This window comes from Perognathus longimembris, chromosome 11 (genome assembly GCF_023159225.1).
Source record: "Perognathus longimembris pacificus isolate PPM17 chromosome 11, ASM2315922v1, whole genome shotgun sequence".
Taxonomy (NCBI): domain Eukaryota; kingdom Metazoa; phylum Chordata; class Mammalia; order Rodentia; family Heteromyidae; genus Perognathus; species Perognathus longimembris.
Genome location: NC_063171.1, coordinates 60837664 through 60856194, shown reverse-complemented (window position 1 = coordinate 60856194; position 18531 = coordinate 60837664). Strand labels below are relative to the sequence as shown.

Below are 18531 nucleotides of genomic sequence, written 5' to 3'. Positions count from 1 at the left end.
GCCCACATTCAAGGGGGACCCCACTTCCGGGAAGGGAGTTCCAACATTCGTTCTCTCCCATAGGAGAATCGTCTCTTCTTCCAAGTTCATACTTCATTTACTCATTCGTTGATTTAAACCAGTGGGTACTTGGGGATGATTTATACTTTGAGTAATAAATCAGCCCTTAATGTTACAGTCGGTCGTTCAGACGATGGTTCCTGTGTCACCCTGACATCACCATGCTATTTTGGCTCTGTAAGTTGCTCTAGGCTCATCCGACATAACCCCTGCCCCAGTGTTCCAAGAATCAGCCATTTCTCTGAGGCACTCATGGGTTTTAAGTAGAGGAGGTGGTAGAAATTGAGATCTGGGTGCTGTACCCCCTCAGTGTTACTGAGGGCAACTGGGGTTTTCTGCTTCTACATTCTCTCACTATCTGTGTGTATTCTAGGCACAAGTCTGTCTGTGATATGTATGATACAAAGAGTTTCCCTGGGAGCTGGTGGCTCACTCCTGTAATCCTAGCTACTCAACAGGCTGAGATGTGAGGATTGCAGTTCAAAGTTAGCCCAGGCAAGAAAGTCTGTGAAACTCTTTATCTTCAACTAAGCACCAGAAAAACTGGAAGTGCCTCTGTGGCTGAAGTGGTAGAGGACTAAGCCTTGAGCTAGAGAGTTCAGGGACAGCACCCAGGCTCCGAGTTCAAGCCCCACAACCGATCAAAAGGAAAACAAAAAGAGGTTTCATATATTAGTATGTAAATATTCATAAACAGTTTTGATTAATAATGATTTCTTCAGCTCTAGCATAGACTATATGATTTATTCCAGCCTTGCAGCTTTTTAAAAACATCAGTTGTTTTGAATCACAGTCTGAGAAACATTGTTGCAAACCATGGTTACATTTAATTAAGTGTAGAGAAAACCCAGGCCTGCCTCAGCACAGATGTGCAGGATTTCCAGACCCATAAGTGCATCTCCCCAGCCAGGGGCTGTGAGACAAATAGGCCCTCCCCTCCTCCCCTCAGAGATACTGGGTAGGAAACATCCTGAAATACTGCCAAGGTGTCCCTTACTGCATATTTGGATGTTTCTTTTCATTTCCACCCCATCTGGCTCCCTGAACACCTGACACTTCCTGATTGGAGGCCAGACTGTCTGGGACCCATCACTGCTCGTGGTAGGCTCTGTGGTGACCGTCCCTCCCTGTGGGCCTCCGCCCAGGAGCCAGCACTTCCTCCACAGTGATAAGCAAGGCAGAGCTTGAAATGACATCCGGATCATTTTACAGGTGAGGAACAGGTCCAGGAAACACAGCCAGGTAGTGCAGACAAGAAGTAGCAGCCAGGCCCCTGTGTTCCTCAAGCCCATCCTTCTGGATGCTCTGGGATGGCCTGATGCAGATATGGGAAATGCCCTCAGCTACGTGTTTTAAGGCCCCCATGACCCAGAATACCCCTGATAATAGCCATCATTTGCTTTCTGCAGTAAAGGGGACCTAGGATTTCTCTGCAGGTCAACGGGACAGGTATCCTCCTGTTCTCCTAAAAATGAAGGAAGTCGAAACTGGGTGCTGTCAGCTCCTATAACCCTATCTACTTAGGCTGAGATTTGAAGATCATGGTTCAAAGAGGCCAGCTCAAGCAGAATGCCTGTGAGAGACTCTTACCTGCAATTGACCGGCAAAAAGCCACAAGTGGAGTTGTGGCTCCAGTGATAAGAGGACTAACCATGAGCAAAAGTGCCAAGGGACAGTGCTCAAGCCCTGAGTTCAAGCTCTAGCACCTGTACACACACACACACACACACACACACACACACAGAGTCCTGTTGGTCCTAAGCAAAAGTGAGACACATGTCTTTAGGCCTGTGGCTTCTCCTCATCCTCTGCCAGCCCCTCTTTTTCACTGCTCCAGATGCTGTTTGCTAACTGGCACGAATTCCTTGCTGTCCCATCCCTACCCCTCCCCCCCCCCCCCAGCATCATGCTCCAAAATTTCTTCCCACACCCATTTCTTTAGTCAAGGTGTGTGCTGAGCAGCCTGATTAAACTATAGGACAAGATGGTTCAGGAATTGGGGTGCTCCCAGCATCCAGTGCCCCACTGTGAACTGCACTAGATACTAAGTCTTCAGGTTGTCACCACAAGATTATTTTGTGTTTGTATTTGCCTCTTACCCCCCCTCCCCCATTCTAATCCATTTGGCTGTTTCTCCAAGTAGGTTTTCTTTTTGCTACTTATCTGGCCACTTTTGCCTCCTAAAGATACCTTCAATTGGCTTCCTGGGAGCAATGTATCCTTTTCTTTCTGGAGAATTGCCCAGATCCCCTGCAGCCTGCCTCTCCTCCAGCCAACCTCCCTCGGACTTTGCTTCTCTGTTCTACCCCAGCAAGAAGAGCTGGAGGCAGGAAGAGGCTCTGTTTTGCTGCTCCTGCACAGAGGTACCTAGCAGCCCCTTGTCACTTCTTCCTGGCCTATATGTGTGGGTTTGCAGTGATGTAAACTTTTCAGCTCTCCAGCTTCTTCTTAAATATTTTGCTTTTCCAGAGGCTTTCCGTGTGTGTTGTTGTTGTTGTTGCTGTTGTTGTTGTTACTGGGGCTTGAATTCAGGGCTTGGGTACTATCCTTTAGCTTTTTTTGTTCAAGACTGGCACTCTACCACTTGAGCCACAATCCCACTTCTGTTTGGTTTTTTGTTGTTCTTGTTGGTTAATTGGATGTAAGAATCTCATGGACTTTACTCCCTGGACTGACTTCTAACCCTGATCCTCAAATCATAGCCTCCACGAGCCACCAGTTCCCAGCACCCTTCTAAGTCTTTACAGGACATATTTAGGAAAGTCTCCTTTACCGAGATATCCAGAATTCTATAAATTATAACATGGAATGGCTAACCAGTGATCCTCCTTCTATCCAGCATGTGGAACATCCAACCCACAGTCCATATAAGGTCCACAAAATTATTTGGTACATAATTAGGCAGACACGTATGCTTCTGGTAGGCTGTTGACAGCCTTCTGCCTGTATAGATAATTTTGTATGGCCTGTGAATAATGTTAGAAATATACAAAAGGCCCATGGCACAAAAAAAAAGGCTCCTCACCCCTGTAAGGGTTTATCTGATGAATCCAGATGTGTCTCACTGGTTGAATCTAGGCCACTAGTGGGGGAAGGTTTCATCGAATGCTTCCTCTGCCAGCACAGGTTGATGGTTGGAAGGAGATCTGACCCAGTGGGCGTGTGTTGTGCGTCCAGTCCCTCAGCTCCTTTCCTCCCGAGGGTTGGAGAAGTGGCAAGGGTTTTAAGCAGAGGCCTCCCCGGGGACCCCCACGTTCATGACCAAAGAGAACTAACTAGGTAAGCTTCCCTACTTACAATTACAGTAGCAACAGTGATGCCATTTTAGTGCCTACTGTCTATCAGACATTGTGTTAGTGTTTAACAGGTACTATCAAGTTTAATCTTCTTAAAAAGTAGATATGATTCCTTTCCTGTTACAGGTGAAAAAAAAAATGAGACTCGCAGACACCCAAGAGTCTTGTGTGAGCCCACAGATCTCATGGTGCAGCTGGGATTCCACCCCACACACATTGGCTTCCACAGCATATTGGCTTCCAAGGTTCAGCATATCCAGAGGCCAGTCTAATGCTTCCTGAAGCCCACGTCATGGTGGATTAGCTGTTGATGGGGAGAACAAGCGGAGAAAAAAAAGCCTTTTTTCCCAAGTCACCTGTGATGGGACAGCTGGGGAGGGAGCCAGGGGCTCCAATTTTCCCTCTGACCATCTCCAGTAGTGCCAACCTAGACATTCCTGATCCATCTGCTTATGGTTCAAGGAGGGTGACCTCCTGGCTGGTGTGTATCTAATTGCCACCGAACTTGGAGTGACAGCTCAGGTTATTACATGTCAGATTGACTTGCTTGTGAGTTTTATTTCAACACGCCGGTCTTTGGTGATGCAGTGCGCATGTGTCGCATAGAGAAGTGGTAGGCTTTTCCTTGCAGCAGGGAGAGATTGCATGGTTGCAGTCACAGAACAGTGCAGGGACTCTCCTAGCTCCATGCTGCCTGACCTGGGTCTCATGGGTGGGATGGGGCTGGTAGGGGAGGTCAGCACTGGGGAGTGGGGATGAGGGACAAAGCAGAGCAGGTCAACCTCCTTCTCAGAGGAATGTGAATCCACTCAACTTCTGGTCTCCCCTTGGCCATGGGGTCAAGAGAACAGGTTGGGGGAGGAAATGGGATGTTTTTAAAGAACATCTGAATGAAGGAATAAGGAAGATGATCTTAGATTTTAGATGTGAACGCATTTGCCTAAATACAGGATTAGTTCCCAAGTTGGGCACCCATGGTTCATGCCTGTAATCCTAGCTACTAAGGAGGCTGAGATCTGAGAATTGAAGTTCAAAGCCAGTTTGGACACAAAAGTCTGTGAGAATTTTACCTCCATTTAACCAAAAATCCAGAAGTAGAGCTACGGGGCAAGTGGTAGGGTGCTAGCCTTGAGGAAAAAAAGCTAAAGGATAGTGCCCAGGCCCCGAGTTCCAGCCCTAGGACTGACACACAGGGATTAGCACACAGAACACGGAGACACCATGGAACCAGATCAGAGCTGAAACGGTAGCTGACTGGTGTTTACATTTGCCTACTGTTCAAACCCAGGGATCCCATTCTGCTGGCTGCTCACTCAGGGGAAGAGGCTCCCATATCACACGATTATCACTGACACCCGCCTGATAGAAAATAATTATGCAAGGGATTCTGAGAGCCAATGTAATTAGTCCAATTAATCTCTAGCGATGAATTATTCTGTCCGATAATCGTCTTCGGAAGCAAAGGATTCATTAGCATCTCTGGCTGACAGCAGGGAGTCAAATGTCCTTTTATCTCTTCTTTGTCCCTGACATCATAGAATGAAATTGCCTCTCACATTGATAAATTCCATCTCCATTAAAAAAAAGAAGCCAGTGAGGGGAGCCGCAGAGGCTGGCACTGGGTCACTTAGAGACGTCACCTTCTCCACGCACGGCCTGACCTCCAGTTTAAGACCTCAGTTTGTCGGGGAAACATGGGGAGAATGGAGTGGGGATTCTGGGGCCTTTCATGGCTTCTGAGAGGCAGTTTATCCCCACAAGCCCACAGGAAGAGCTTACCCATCTCTGCTCACATATTCTCAACAGATTCCAAAGCAAAACTGCTCCTTTTTTGTTTTATGTGTTTGCTTTTTTGGTGGCACTGGGGTTTGAACTCAGGGTCTTGATGTTGCTAGGCAGGTGCTCTGTCACATAAACCATGTACACAGTCTTTTTTATTTGAGTTATTTTTCAGATAGAGCTTTTTTTTTTTTAATCTGTACTGTGCTCCCTGTATTATCTTCTGTGAGATTGCGATCACTGGTGTGTACTGCCATACCCACAGTGCCACTTCCAGTTTTCTGCTTATTAAGTGGAAATAAGAGTCTCATGGACTTTCCTGCCTACGCTGGCTTCAAACCATGATCCTCAGATCTCAGCCTCCTGAGTAGCTAGGATGACAGAAATGAACCACTGGTGCCCAGCTCTTTTTGTTTCTTTTTCAAATGTTTATTTCATTTTTTTCTCACTAAGTAATTGTACAAAGGGATTTCACCTCAACATTATGAGTAGAGTGATCAATGTCACCCCGTCTGTCGTTTGCCTCCATGTCTCTCTTCATTTTTAAAATTATCTCTAGTCGTATAAAAGGTTCCCATTCAACGTGTCAGTTTTATGAGTACCATGCGCCTTCATCAGTGTCACCCCTTCTGGTAATTTCTTTCTTTCCTGAGACAGGATCTTATTTACTATGTAGTTTAGGCTAGCCTCAAATTCATAATCTTCCTGTCTCAGCCTCCTACGCGTACTAGAATTATGGAGGGAACCACCCTGGCCCAGAGTCCCCCTTTTCATAGGAATTTGTTGTCTTGATACTAACAGGAGGGTGATGATCTAGCTCACTTTCCCCATCAAAATCGAGCCTAAATTTGGAGAGGAGGACACGTGATCCAAAGAACGTGGTGGAAGCCCTCCCAGAGCAATTGGGGCGTTCTGCACCCCTCATGACTAAATACTGTGGCCTTTGTGCCCCTCCAAGGCAAGGCTTGGACTCCAGATCCATGGCTCTTCACTTGTCTAATATTGGACTTCCGCCCCCCTCCCCCCAGAACTACGTTTTCCATATACTTTCAGGACATTTCTAGAACCTCTGTAACGCTGCATGAACAACCCTACAAGTCTCAGTACATAGATCCTGCCCCCCCAGGGAACCTAAGGTCTTTTCAGTGGGAGCAGGGAGGTCAGGGGTTGGAGGTCAGGGAGGTCAGTGTGGGGTTGGCGTGATGAGATGGAGACCATTTCGGCATTTGAGGCTCCAGAATCCTTTGTGGAAGGGGGAGGCTCTGTGCATCGTAGGGGTCTAAAAGCACACACGGCCAGTAGCCCCCTCAATCAAAAATGTCTCCAGACACTGTCACGGGTCCTCTGGTGGGGGGGAGAGGGAATGTCTGTTTTCTGCTGAGAGCCACTGTCATGTAGGCACTGGCAGTGTGTTCAAACCCGACAGACTATGATTAATTCTGGGTGGGAGGATCAGAGGAAGCTCCCTGGGCGCCTTTTTGTTTTGTTTGCTCAGTTTTTATCCCTGGAGTCCCGTGTGGTGCTTGGCATACAGACGGTGCTCAGAGTATGCTCACTGAGTGGACAGACAGACAGGTGACGGAGGAAGGAGACATGGAGAAATGGGAAGGAGACGAGGGGATTCCAGCGTGAATGCACAGCGTGAGCAAAGGCACAGAGGTGACCCAAGGCAGGTGTTTCCGAGGAGTGTGGACAGCTCAGGCAGCCCCTAGGCCATGGCTGAGGAACAAGACTGGCTCTGGCTTGTAGACGGGCTCGGGAAGGCGAACCGCCTCCTTTCCTGCAGATCGTATATCCAGCTGTGGGGAAGGAGAGGAAAGGGGGGGTCTTACAGAACCTCCTTACTCATTGGTCACCACGCTGTCCAGTCAGCCCGGACATGGCTTTGGAATTCTGCAGGTAGCGCACCAGATGTAACCCTGGCTCTGGGCCAGGGGCCTGATGTCAGATCTGGGGAATAACATTCTCCCTCAAGCCACCTCGGAGCTTGAGTCTGTCTTGGTCATCACACTTTATGTGTTGCTCCCTTTCCTGTTCTGCATTTCCTTTCTTTCCACCCAATCTTTCTTGGCTGTGGAACCGCTCTGGGCTGGATTCTCCTTCGCTCACTAGTTCTCTCATCCATTCATCCGTTCATGCACCCATGCATGCATGCATGCACCATCCATCTATCCGCCAACCCACTTCTGCACTCGCGCGTCCGTTTACTCGCTCCTTCATGTATACATGCATTCATTCACCCCGAGTTGTCTCACTGGGGGTAATACTACTTTAGATAGCACAGAGCGGCTGACTGTCAGTGTGGAAACACGCAGGTACCCGCCTTGCGATACAGTGAGCACTGAGCTGTGGGAAATGCAAGGCTGTAGTCGCCCAGAGCGCCATTCCCTGACAGCTGGCCGACTCCGTCCCCTAAGAAGCTGTGTAAGGAGAAGAACCACTGAAAGCTGGAAACTGGGATGAGTGGCAGATAGCTCAGGTTTATAAGTCTGGGGCAGTGAGTTTTATTGTGGTTTTTCAATGTGTGGTAAAGAGTTGTATGTCCAGTAAAATATATATGTCTGCCTGCCCAGGGAAATTTGCTGCAGCTCCCTGGTAATAGGAGTTTGTAATGGCCTAGAAAATGTAGGAAAATCTTTAGAATGAGTTCCTAGTCTCCATTAAAAGCATTTATGGTGTCTGGGGAGCCATTTTCCTTCTGATTTGTATGTGATGAGGGAGCATTGAGATGGAGGTATCAGGGAGGAAGACAAAGGGTGCGTGTGTGTGTGTGTGTGTGTGTGTGTGTGTGTGTGTGTGTGTGACTGGACCTGTCAGGTGTTCGCTGGGGGCACGAAGCAGAGCTACCCAGTAGGAATGGAGACAGTAGGCACCTGTGGAAATGGGGTCAGGAAAAGCCGGCCTCTGCTTTTGGAGAATCCAGCCAGTCACTCGCAGTCTGGAGAAATGGTTGGTGTTGGGGAGGCAGGAAACAGGTCTTGAGACGGTAGACCAGGCCCTGGGGGTTGGGAGAACATGGAAGTTTCCTGAAGGAAGTGAGCTGGAGAGATGCGATGGTAGCAGGGCTGGCGAGAGGAGGCTGTAGGGTGGCAAATGGGGGCATGAAGTTGCCTCCCTGCATGTCCGTTAGCCGAAGATACCTGCAGAGGAGGACAGGTGTGTGGCAGGGCCTGGGGGTGGGAGGGAAGAGGCCCAGGGGATGTATTTGCTTAGCAGGCCTTTGCTGAGGACCAGCCTGAATGCCTGTAGCCCCCACCCCAGAGGGAAGCAGCCATATAAAACTTGTGGTAGAAGTTTATTACAGGCTCCAGCAGGGACCCCGAGAAAGGAAGAGTGATAACTGCCAAGAGAAGGCCTGACAAAGGGCAGTCTCCACACTCCGGCGCACCCGTTACTCAAGCCACATTTCCTGTGCACCTGTGGGATTGCCCGGTATTGCTGGCTTTCAATGGGGCTCCATCAGAAGTGCCTTGAGACAAGAGCAGGGGCGCCGAGATTAACCTGCCAAGTCAGCTCGTGCTCCTGGATAGAGGACTAGAGATGAAATGTTCTAGAGCTTGGGGCGGGGGGTGGGGGGGGAGAGTTATGAAAGCTCTGGGAGAAGACAGGACTTTAACCAGGCACTCTACCTCCCCCTCCCCCAAGAGAAGGCCCTGAGGCAGAGCAGTAGTAGGGCTGGGATGAGAGAGGACACGATGTTGGGAAGCTTCCAGCGGCCAGCTGACTGAGGAGCGGGAAAGCGTGCAGAAATAAAGATCAAGCCAACACAGTTATTGCTGAGGCCAAGGAGTTGAGTGTCATCAGAGGGATGCTGAAATCTCATGTTACAGAGGCCCAAAGTCGTGTGTCCCCCCTACAAAATACTCCTCTCCTTTGGTGTGTCCCCGAGTTTGGCTTCCCAGTGGAAGAGGGACACACACAGACACTGCTCACGCCTGTCCCCAGGAAGGAAGCACTGGCCTGCTGTTACCATGACAACACCCTCCTGAGAATCAGAGGAGAACATCAGCCTCCCAGACGTCACTGGGAACTCTCCCAGTTGGGATGTCGGGGTGCAGGGGGAAGGAAGGGCCGTGGCCTGGAGACCTCAAGGGCCATGGATCTCCTTTTGTTCTTGGAGGATGGGAATCAGCCAGCCAGGCCCAAGCAGCCCAACTCCTCTCCCGTCCCTCCTCCTGCGCCCCTGGAAGCCACTCCGCAGCCTGCTCGTTAAATATTGATGGCCCTCGGGAGGGGGTCAGAGGTCACCAGCTGCTGGGGCTTCTTGGCTTGAGATAGGCTGGGGGATCATTTGCAGGGCGAGTGTGGCCAGGACCCCCAGCTCTGGCTGTGCAGGGGGAAGGAGGGGGGTGGTCTGGGAAAGCTGGCACCGCAGGCGGGGAGCAGCAGGTGTACCCGGGAATAGTTACCTCCCATTGACAAAGGTTCCATGCGAGTCTGGAGAGCACACAGCTAGGAGTCCGTTCCCTGTGCTCTGGCTGTTCGGTTGTTTACTCCGTGGTGCAATGCGGGTGCCAGCGCCATGAGCCCTGGAGTTGGAGCCAGAGAGACTGTGTTCAAAATTCCAGTCCTGCAGGGATGGAGAGGGCTTCGACGACAGCATGATGCAAAAAGGCAGAGGGACAGGTGACATAACTCTGCCCGAGGGCATCTCTTTCTGAGAATAAGGATTGTCCTTTGTCCCCCTTGGTCCTCCTCCTCCCAGAAGCCGGCCACCTGTGTGTGCCCTGGCCTCCCGCCCCACCCTGGATAGAGGATAAACCGTGTCACATTGCTGCCTTTGCCCTGCCCTTCTAGGACAGCACCTCCTCTGCCTGCTCGGAGGGGGCTCTTGGCCTCGCCCCCTTGCCCTCCGCCCCTGGCATCGGCAAAGTTGTCACTGCTTTGCCCTGTGTGGAGTGCGGAGTTCAGGCCGAGCTGTAGCCAGCACCGAGTGGTGTTCACTTCTGCCCCATTTGACAGAGGACATGAGCAGACAAGTCAAGCGGGGCCTCTTCCAAGTCCACATGCTGGGTGTTGGTGGCTCATGCCTATCGTCCTTGCTCCTGAGACCTGAGGGTCGTGGCTCGAAGCCAGCTTAGGAAAGAAAGTCCGTGAGACTTTTGGTTCCAGTTGATCACTAGAAAGCTGGAGGTGGAGCTGGGGCTTAAGTGGTAGAGCACCATCCCAGAGTGAAAAAGCTAAGGGACAGCACCATGTCCTGATTTCACACTTCAGCACATGCACACACACTTACACACATCACACACACACACACACACACACACACACACACACACACACACACACGGAAACATCTGGCCAGCCAGGGATGTTTTGTCGTGCAATTCAGAAGTGCCTTTGTAGCTTGGTAGACCTGGACATCTCTCCAGGGATGATATTTCTTCCTAGGAATCAGCCTCCATTCAAATGCTGAGCAATTCTAAGGTGCTCCAGGGCTGTGTGCAGGCCTGGGGGTGGGGTGGAGTACTGGGGTGAAGGCCTCGATGCCTCCCCCAGAAGCCTCTTCCTGGGCTTCACTAGTCCCAGGCAGGACCTCTGTTGCCCTCTGGTTCTGAGAAGAAAGCCCAGCACATGAATTCCCACTCTTCTCCCTCCCTTTCTCTCCCCCCTAGCCCCCCCCCCCACCCCGCTTTGGCATTGCTGGTTCCCAGGCTCCTGCGCTGGCGAAGGACGGTGGATTGTGAGTGACCCCTTCAGTCAGCGAGCAGCCTTTGGTCTTGGCAGGCAGGTCCCACAGCCAGCCTGCCAGGTACTCTAGGAAGGTTCTTTGAGGCCAGAAGATTTGCAGGTTCCCCAGTTGGGACCAAAGCCAGTGGGGAGAAAGGACACCCTCGAGGAAGGATTAGATGCGGCAGGGACTGCCAGCAAGGCCGGGACTGCAGGTGGAGAAATGCACAGCCCAGCGCCTGGCTCCCTTACTCCCTGGTCTCCTTCATTCCACAGCCAGGACCGGCTGTGGTCTGTGAAGAAGACAGTTCCAGCCTATCAGTCAGGGGTCCTCGTGTCCTGACATCTTGTCTTCCTTGTCCTTTATCATCTGCTTTGGACAAAGCATGGACTTTGAGAGTTGCACCGGGGCTTAAATCCCTACAATGCCATTTACCCAAACTGTGTGACCTTAGATGTTGTAACGGGCCTCTCTGAGCCAAACACATAAAATGGGAATAATTGCACTTGATCCCCCAAGACTGCAGTGTTCCAAGGACAGAATGTCTGTCTGTGTTTCAGGCCCATGCTCAGCATACAGAATATTGGGGAAATGCTGTCTCCTCTCCTTCTTCTTCTCTTCCTGTCTCGGAGAGACAGCAAACTACTTCAGCACAAACCTTGTTCTATCTCACCGTGGGACTCTGTCTGCCTTCTGCATCAGAAATCTTCCTGAAAGCGAGCTGAGCCCCCCCAGGAGAGAGCGCGGCCCCCGGGTCTTTGTCTACGCCTGTCTTTTCAGGGGGCTGTGGGAGCGTCCCCGGGATGGGGAGACATTTTGGTGGCAGATGGACCGAGCCTGAGGGTCCCCAGCCATGGCGGCAGAGGGTCCAGAGGGTCGGTGACACAGAAGGCATTTCTAGAAACAAGAGCCCTCTGGGGAGGCAGCCTGGCGGGGAGCATTTCAGCTGTGGTGTTGAAGCAGATGCTCTGTGGGCAGGTGGGGGCTAGTGAAACCTGGAGGTGTGAGCAACACCCCCCTAGGGAAGGGATTCCCCTCAGGGCCTGGCCTCCAGCATCCCCCCCACAGAATCCTTAAAGCCCACCCCACCTCCTCTCTGGCTGGCCTGGTCTGAGGTCAGCAGGCTGTGTCATCGCAACCAGGTCACTGCCATTGGTTGATTCCGGGGAAGGAGGTGACGTCAGGGGTTGCCGGGCAGGTTTGCGGGGGTGATGGCATGGGATGAGGGGTGGAGCTAAGTGACAAAGTCTGCCCTTAGCCCTTCGCTGCCTGCCTTCCTCCTCTACCACTCATTATGCCCTCGGGCAAGTCAACATCAAAGCCCCTCTAGGTCTCAGAGTCAGGACTTGAATGTGTGCCGAAGCCAAGTGTGATAGCACACACCTGTGATAGCAGAGTGTGATAGCACACACCTGTGATAGCAGAGGCAGGAGGCCAAGTGTGATAGCACACACCTGTGATAGCGGAGGCAGGCGGATCTACAAGTTCCAAGCCACTGTGATCTACACAGCAAGACCATGTCAGAAAGAGAGAAAGAAAACACACCTCCTCCAAGACAACACCTCAAAAAGGCTGGTGAGATTGTTAGTACAGACTAACTCCAGTGGGCTGGCCATAGCGTACTGTGCAGTGCAGTTGTGTTTTCTGGAATGTTCTCTGGGCTGCAGTAGTGCCTAGCCAATGTGGTGAGGTTGGTTCCGAGCCCTGGAAATGTGGCTCGTGCAGTGGAGGAACTGAATTTTTAGAATTTAATTTTAATTAATTTAAATAGGAAAGATGTGCCCCATCCTCAGCGGCGAGAAGACTGTAAATTAAATCTGTCCTATCGGTTCACATTCCCCGGGATGGCTGCAGTACAAAAGACGGGCGACCACGTGTGTTGGTGAAGATGTGGAAACCGGAGCTCTCCCACGCTGTGTGTGTGTGGGGGGGGGGATGAGAAATGGTAAACCCGCTTAGGAAAACAGCCTGGCAGTGCCTCAAAATGTTAAACATACCATATGACCCGGCATTGCACTCCCAGGCATATATCCAAGAGAAATAACAACAGATGTTCATATAAAAACTTGCACATGAATTTTCATAGCGGCAGCATTCATATTAGGGGGAAGATGGAGATGAACCAAGTGTCCACCCGGCGACGAATGAATAAGCAAAAGGTGCAGATATGCCTAGAATATTATTCAGCCATGAAAAGGAAGGAAGGACTTACGTGCCGCACACCTCCTGGAGAAACCTTGACAACACAGTGTGAGGCGCCCATCACAAAAGGCCACCCAGTGCGCAGGGCCGTTTATACGCAGTGTCCATTGGCGTGGGGGGGGGGCGGGGGTGGGTGGCAAGTGAGCACTAGGGGCACAGGTTTCTGTAGAGGTGGTTTTATCTCCTGGAGTTGACAGTGGTCATGGTTGCACAACATTGCAAGTGTATTTTTTTTTTTAAGCCGTCGAAGCTGGGCCTGGTGGCTCGTGCCTCTAATCCTCGCTAGTCACGGGTCTGAGATCCCAGGAGGTTGCGATTTGAAGCTAGTGCAGGCAGAGTCCTCAAGACTCCCATCTCCAATGAAGCAGCCAAAAGCAGAGCTGGAGGCATGGTTCAAGTGGCAGAGTGTCAGCAAGTATGAGGCCTTGAGTTCAAATTACACTACTGGCAAAGCAATTGAAATACCTGTGTATATATGTGTATGTATATACACATATATAGATGCATATGATATATATATACATATACATATATACATACAACATATACTTTAAGCAAGTGTGTTTTATAGTGTGTGACATATCTCTCTATATTTATTTATTGCACCATCTCTAGCTGATGGATCCAGTATTGGGCATGGCAACTTTAGAGCCCGACTGTACATTCAAATGCCATTGTATTGCCAGGGACAGTATAGTTAACCAGCCTGAGCTTCCCCTTTCTCTGCTGTACTGTGGGGATAGTAAGTAGACCGGCTTGCAGTGGCCATGAAGATGCACAGAGCTTGTGTACCTACAGCTACCTGGCAGACACAGGCAGAAGACAGCCAGTCTAGTATACCAGTGTCACAACCAAAACCCTCCCCCTGCCCCAGGCCTCCCCTGTTGTCCTCCACACCTGAGCCCCACCCTTCCCCACTTCTGCCGGCCCCTTGCTGCAGATGGTCCTCCCTGCCGTGTAAATGGTTGCTATAACAACCACTCCCAGTTCCCAGCAGCGAGGACATCATTGGAGCAGGGCGTCACACGAAGGGCCGGGCAGACATCACTGACGGGAAACATGTTCAGTGACTCCTGAGGTTCTCTGGGCAGGAGAGAGAGAGGGCATAGCACAGGGGCTTGTCTGTGTCCCCAGGTTGATACAGGTTGGCATCCCACATGCCCAGAGCGCATCCACTCTGCTCCTGTAGCCTGTTCAGTGGGCAGAGAGATGGTCTCTCAAGGTAGAGAAGTCAGGAGTCAGTAACCAGCACTCCCCCAAACAGGACTGGAGGTTGGGGTCCTCTCCTAACCTCTCCCCCCCACCCCGCACCAGCATTGGCCGTCCTTGACTAACACACCCTTCCCCGAGACAGTATTGGTGCTAAACATGGAGAGCTCCTTGACCCCCCCCCAAGTTCTCTGCCAAAGGTAGGGTGCCCTCGAAACTGACTGCCACCCTTTCCGGAAGGGGCCACAGTGGAAGGTGACTGAGATCCCTCCTCATCAGGCAGGCCAGAGACTTGAGACCCAGGTCACTGGGTTGAAAACTCAGTTGGAGTCTCTCGGAAATGTTGCTTCTAAGGCAGAGCTTGCCAGTGGGTGCCCCTGGGTCCCGGAGAAGGCCTCTACCATCCCCTGAGGCCAGGCCCTGCTTCCCCAAGCGCAGGACAGGCGGCCCATTGCGTGATGCTACGAACCCTTAGCTCTTCCCCAAGGGTGCAGTTGCAGCCAGGGTACAAGGATGCCATGCCTAAGTGAGCGGAGCCCGGGAGGAAGGGAGTTAATGCTAAACAGAATGCAGAGGTAAAGAGACCATTTGGGCGGCTTCTTCCAAGCCTGAGAGCTAGACAGCTGCCTGTTCTGTAGCACTGCGGCAGCCGCAAGGCCACTCGCGGCGGAGGACTCGCAGCGCCCCCTGGTGGGGCTTCTCAGCAACAAGCCGAGCCGGAGAGATCGTGATGGGGCTGGGGCCGTGTCCCCTGGCTACCAGATCAAGGGGCATGGCCTAGGTGGTTCTCTTACCCAAAGCCTGGAGATGTTGCAGGCAATAAACAGCAGACTTGTACCCCAAACTAGACTTGGTTTGAAGGTCCAGGGATTCTTCCCAGTCACTTGGAATTGGGTAACTGATTTCTGGTTTTGTGATGTAGTTGAGTTCTGATGGCTTGCTGCAGGATAACAGAGTATCTCCCAAAATGTCACCCACTGTGGGAGCTTGCAAGCCTGAAGGTTCCTGGGCCCCATCTCTTACCTGCTGAATGAGAAACTCTGGGAGTGACATTCTCACACACACACACACACACACACACACACACACACACACACACACACATCACTAAGATCAAAACCGCAGGTGATCTGGCAATTCGAGGTGAGGTAGCCACGCAAGCCACTCTCTCTGGCCCCAGATTTGCTTCCAGTCCTCTGCCTCTTCTCACACACTCATGGCTGACACATGATTTCTTTAGTCCAGGCTCTTCCTGGCGTGAGATCCCACATAGCAAACAGCATGAAGGGCTGCTGGCCACTGGGTTTCAGCACAGCCCACTCTCTGATGGAGCAAGTTTGGGGCTCTCCAGGGCATAGATAACATGCCAGGAAACCCCTCTAGGGAGCTGGATTGCTCCTCAGAGTCAAGCCTGAGATTCACTGCACTGTTGGGCGCTCTGACAGCTGCCTCTGACAATATTGTGATTTAAGTGGGGGAAGAGTGGAACAATGGGATTAGTAACAGGATAAATAGTCCTCCCCACCCCACCTGCATGCTCTTTGGAATTGGGGTGCCTCTGACCTGGAGGCCTACCCCTCTGGTGCTCCTTCCTGGGCCTCGGGTTAGCAAATGGGGAGGGAGGGGGAAGAAGTGGGTGGGGCTGCAGGGGGCATCAGCTGCTGTGCTGGATCCCGCCTTAGCTTTTTCTCCGCCACACTGGAGGGCAGAGCCTTCACAGGCTTCCGGTTCACCGTGAATCCAGTGTGAGGTCGCTGTCTGGAGGCAGAACCTACAGATCTCACTTAACCCCACCCCGAGAATCATAGGACTTCATCTTAGAGCCAGGAGTGCACTGACGTAGGCCTGCAGTGCCCACTCTGCAGGGCTGGGGTTGTTTTGTTTTGTTTGTGCTAGCACTGGAATTTGAACTCAGGGCCTTGTGCTTTTCCTTGGGTTTTTCCACTCCAGCCTGGTGCAGGCAGCAGACAGCTGGTCTAATACACTAGAGTCACAACCCAAACCCTCCCCCGGCCCCAGGCCTCCCCCGTTGTCCTCCACACCTGAGCCCCACCCTTCCACTTGATTTACACCTCCACTTCTAGCCTTTTCTGGTTAATTCACGATAAGGGTTTCCTGGACTTTTTTTTGCCTGGGCTGGCTTCAAACCATGATGTTCAGCTCTGAGCCTCCTGAGTAACTGGGATTACAGGCACAAGCCATTGTGTATGTTCTTAAGTGGAGGAGAAAGAGACAACTGGTCCAGATTCCCAGAGACATCCGACCTGAAGTAAGCACAGGATGGTGAAATGCCCAAGCATCTTTCTCTGTTGTACCAAACATTCCCTGGAAGAAAGTGGCCAGCGGCTACACCTGGCAGTATTTTTCATGTGTGTTTGGAAAGGATTTTATGAAAATTTTGTTAAAAGTCTTGAGGGACTGAAAGTGGGACAAACTTTAGAACTTAGGGTGAGGAAATGTTAGTTTTTTCTTGGGAATTGTTGGGGTGGGGTGGGAGAGAGAAAGAGCACCATCTTTGTGATGACATCACACCTGCCTTGTCACTCAGGACCTGTGTCCCCTCTCTGGTCCCAAGGGGTAGGTTGTCTCCCATCTGTGAAGGAGGAGAGGTTGGCGGGGGCTGTCAGCACCAGGACACTGTGACTTGGGAACGTTCTCCCTCTTGTCTCCCCTCCCCTCTCCCTGTTGGTTCTCTCCTCGCCCAGCCCCTCCCAGCAACAGCCCCCCCCCCCAGAAGTCAGGTGCAGATCCAGTCTTCTGAGGCCCCTGCCCTGGGATAAACGGGACTCACGGCTCTGGAACACTGGTGGAAGTAATTAAGGCTTCACCAGGCAGTGATTACAGTTTACTTAATCGCTAGTTAATAATTAAAACTTTGTGGAACGTGGGGAAATCCGACCCGCTGTGTGGCGGGTCCCCCGAGGCCTCCCGGTTCCTGAACTCCCTTGGAACGATGGGGGTTGTCACGCTCACTTGGAGGGTCCTAGTTCATGGTGCCACCAGAGTTTAGACCTCTGACCCCAGGAGGTTCCTGGGGTCACACAGGAGACACACAGCTGAGCATGGGATGGGAGTAGTAGTCAGGCCCGAGGATGCAGAATTCTGCCAGGAATTCCAGATGTCAACAAAGGCAGAGCCAGGCCTTACCTGGCAGAGAGAATGAGAGACACCGGGGGCCAGCTCCATCCCTGGGGTGTGTGCCCAGAGCTCACCCACCTTCTGTGCCATCTGCTACCAGACAGACACTGTGCTAAGCTGCTAGTGAATCAGCAGGTGTGATCCAATCATGCCCTGCAACTTATTTGGATTTTTAAGTTAAGAACTGCAATATTTGCTTTGGGGCTCAGAGATGTTGATGTCAAATTCTCCTCCCACGTTTAGCCAAGTATCTTCAGCCTCTGTGTCACAGAGTTGTGATTTTTATTTTTTTTATGCTCTGGTACTGGATCCTCTGTCCTGAGGTTGTAGCTGCTCCCCACAACACCCCCCCCCCCCCAGTGGATACAGCTGATTTCTCAGCACTTTAAAAGGACCCCCAGAGCTGTGCCTTGCAGGAGGGCTGCATACCCAGAGTGACCACTAGGGGGCACTGATGAGAGCCCCATCACCCTTAGGGAGTGCTCTCTCGCTCTTGCACTCTCTCTCTCTCTCTCTCTCTCCAAACCTAAACCTTGGGGGGGGGGCGTGCCTGCAAGTGGATGATCCTCCATTAACCTCTCATTGCTCTCTCTACTTAATCCCCCTACTGCCGAACTCCAGCCTCCTTTTCTGGTGACTTCACGGGTTCTAGGCTGAGCCACTTCCAAGGACCCTCAAACATTGGGTTTGGAGCAAGTCTGGAAGATGAACGAGGTTTTATTTATTATTTATTTTTGTCAGCCATGGGGCGGGACCTGGGTGCTGTCCCTGAGCTTTTTTACCTAAGGCTATCACTTTGAGCCATAGCTCTACTGCTGGTTTGTAGGTGGTTAACTGGAGATAAGAGTCTCATGGACTTTACTGCTGGGGCTAACTTTGAACAGCAGTCCCCAGATCTCAGCCTTCTGACTAGCTAGGATTCCAGGTGTGAGCCACCAGCCCCTGGCTCCGAAGGAGTCTTTAGCAAGTCCTGCCTCACTCTGCTGACATGGAATGAAGTAGGGAGGAGGGTAGAAGGGACCCTTTGAGGGACCGCGGATAGCCGTGCACTCTGGTGATGAGAACATTAAGTCCTAGGTTCCCACCATCCCCTCCCTCTGTGCCCAGGGCCTGGAGAATTGTGGAAGGCATTGGTGCTTTGGCAGCTGGACTCTGTATGAATTAAACATTTCCCCC

At 51.5% G+C, this 18531-nt stretch overlaps 1 protein-coding gene across 4 annotated transcripts in view; it reads left to right on the top strand.

The window, feature by feature from the left end:
- Positions 1 to 18531, top strand: part of Nav1 (neuron navigator 1) — a 230739-nt gene that overhangs the window by 110575 nt on the left and 101633 nt on the right. Inside the window, exon 1 of one of the 4 annotated variants that reach the window (XM_048357256.1) lies at positions 10144 to 10148. The exons of the other annotated variants lie outside the window; for them this stretch is intronic. The gene's annotated coding sequence lies outside the window, so the exon portion shown is untranslated. Of the gene's footprint in view, positions 1 to 10143; positions 10149 to 18531 lie in introns of those variants that run through there. 4 annotated transcript variants of the gene reach the window in all.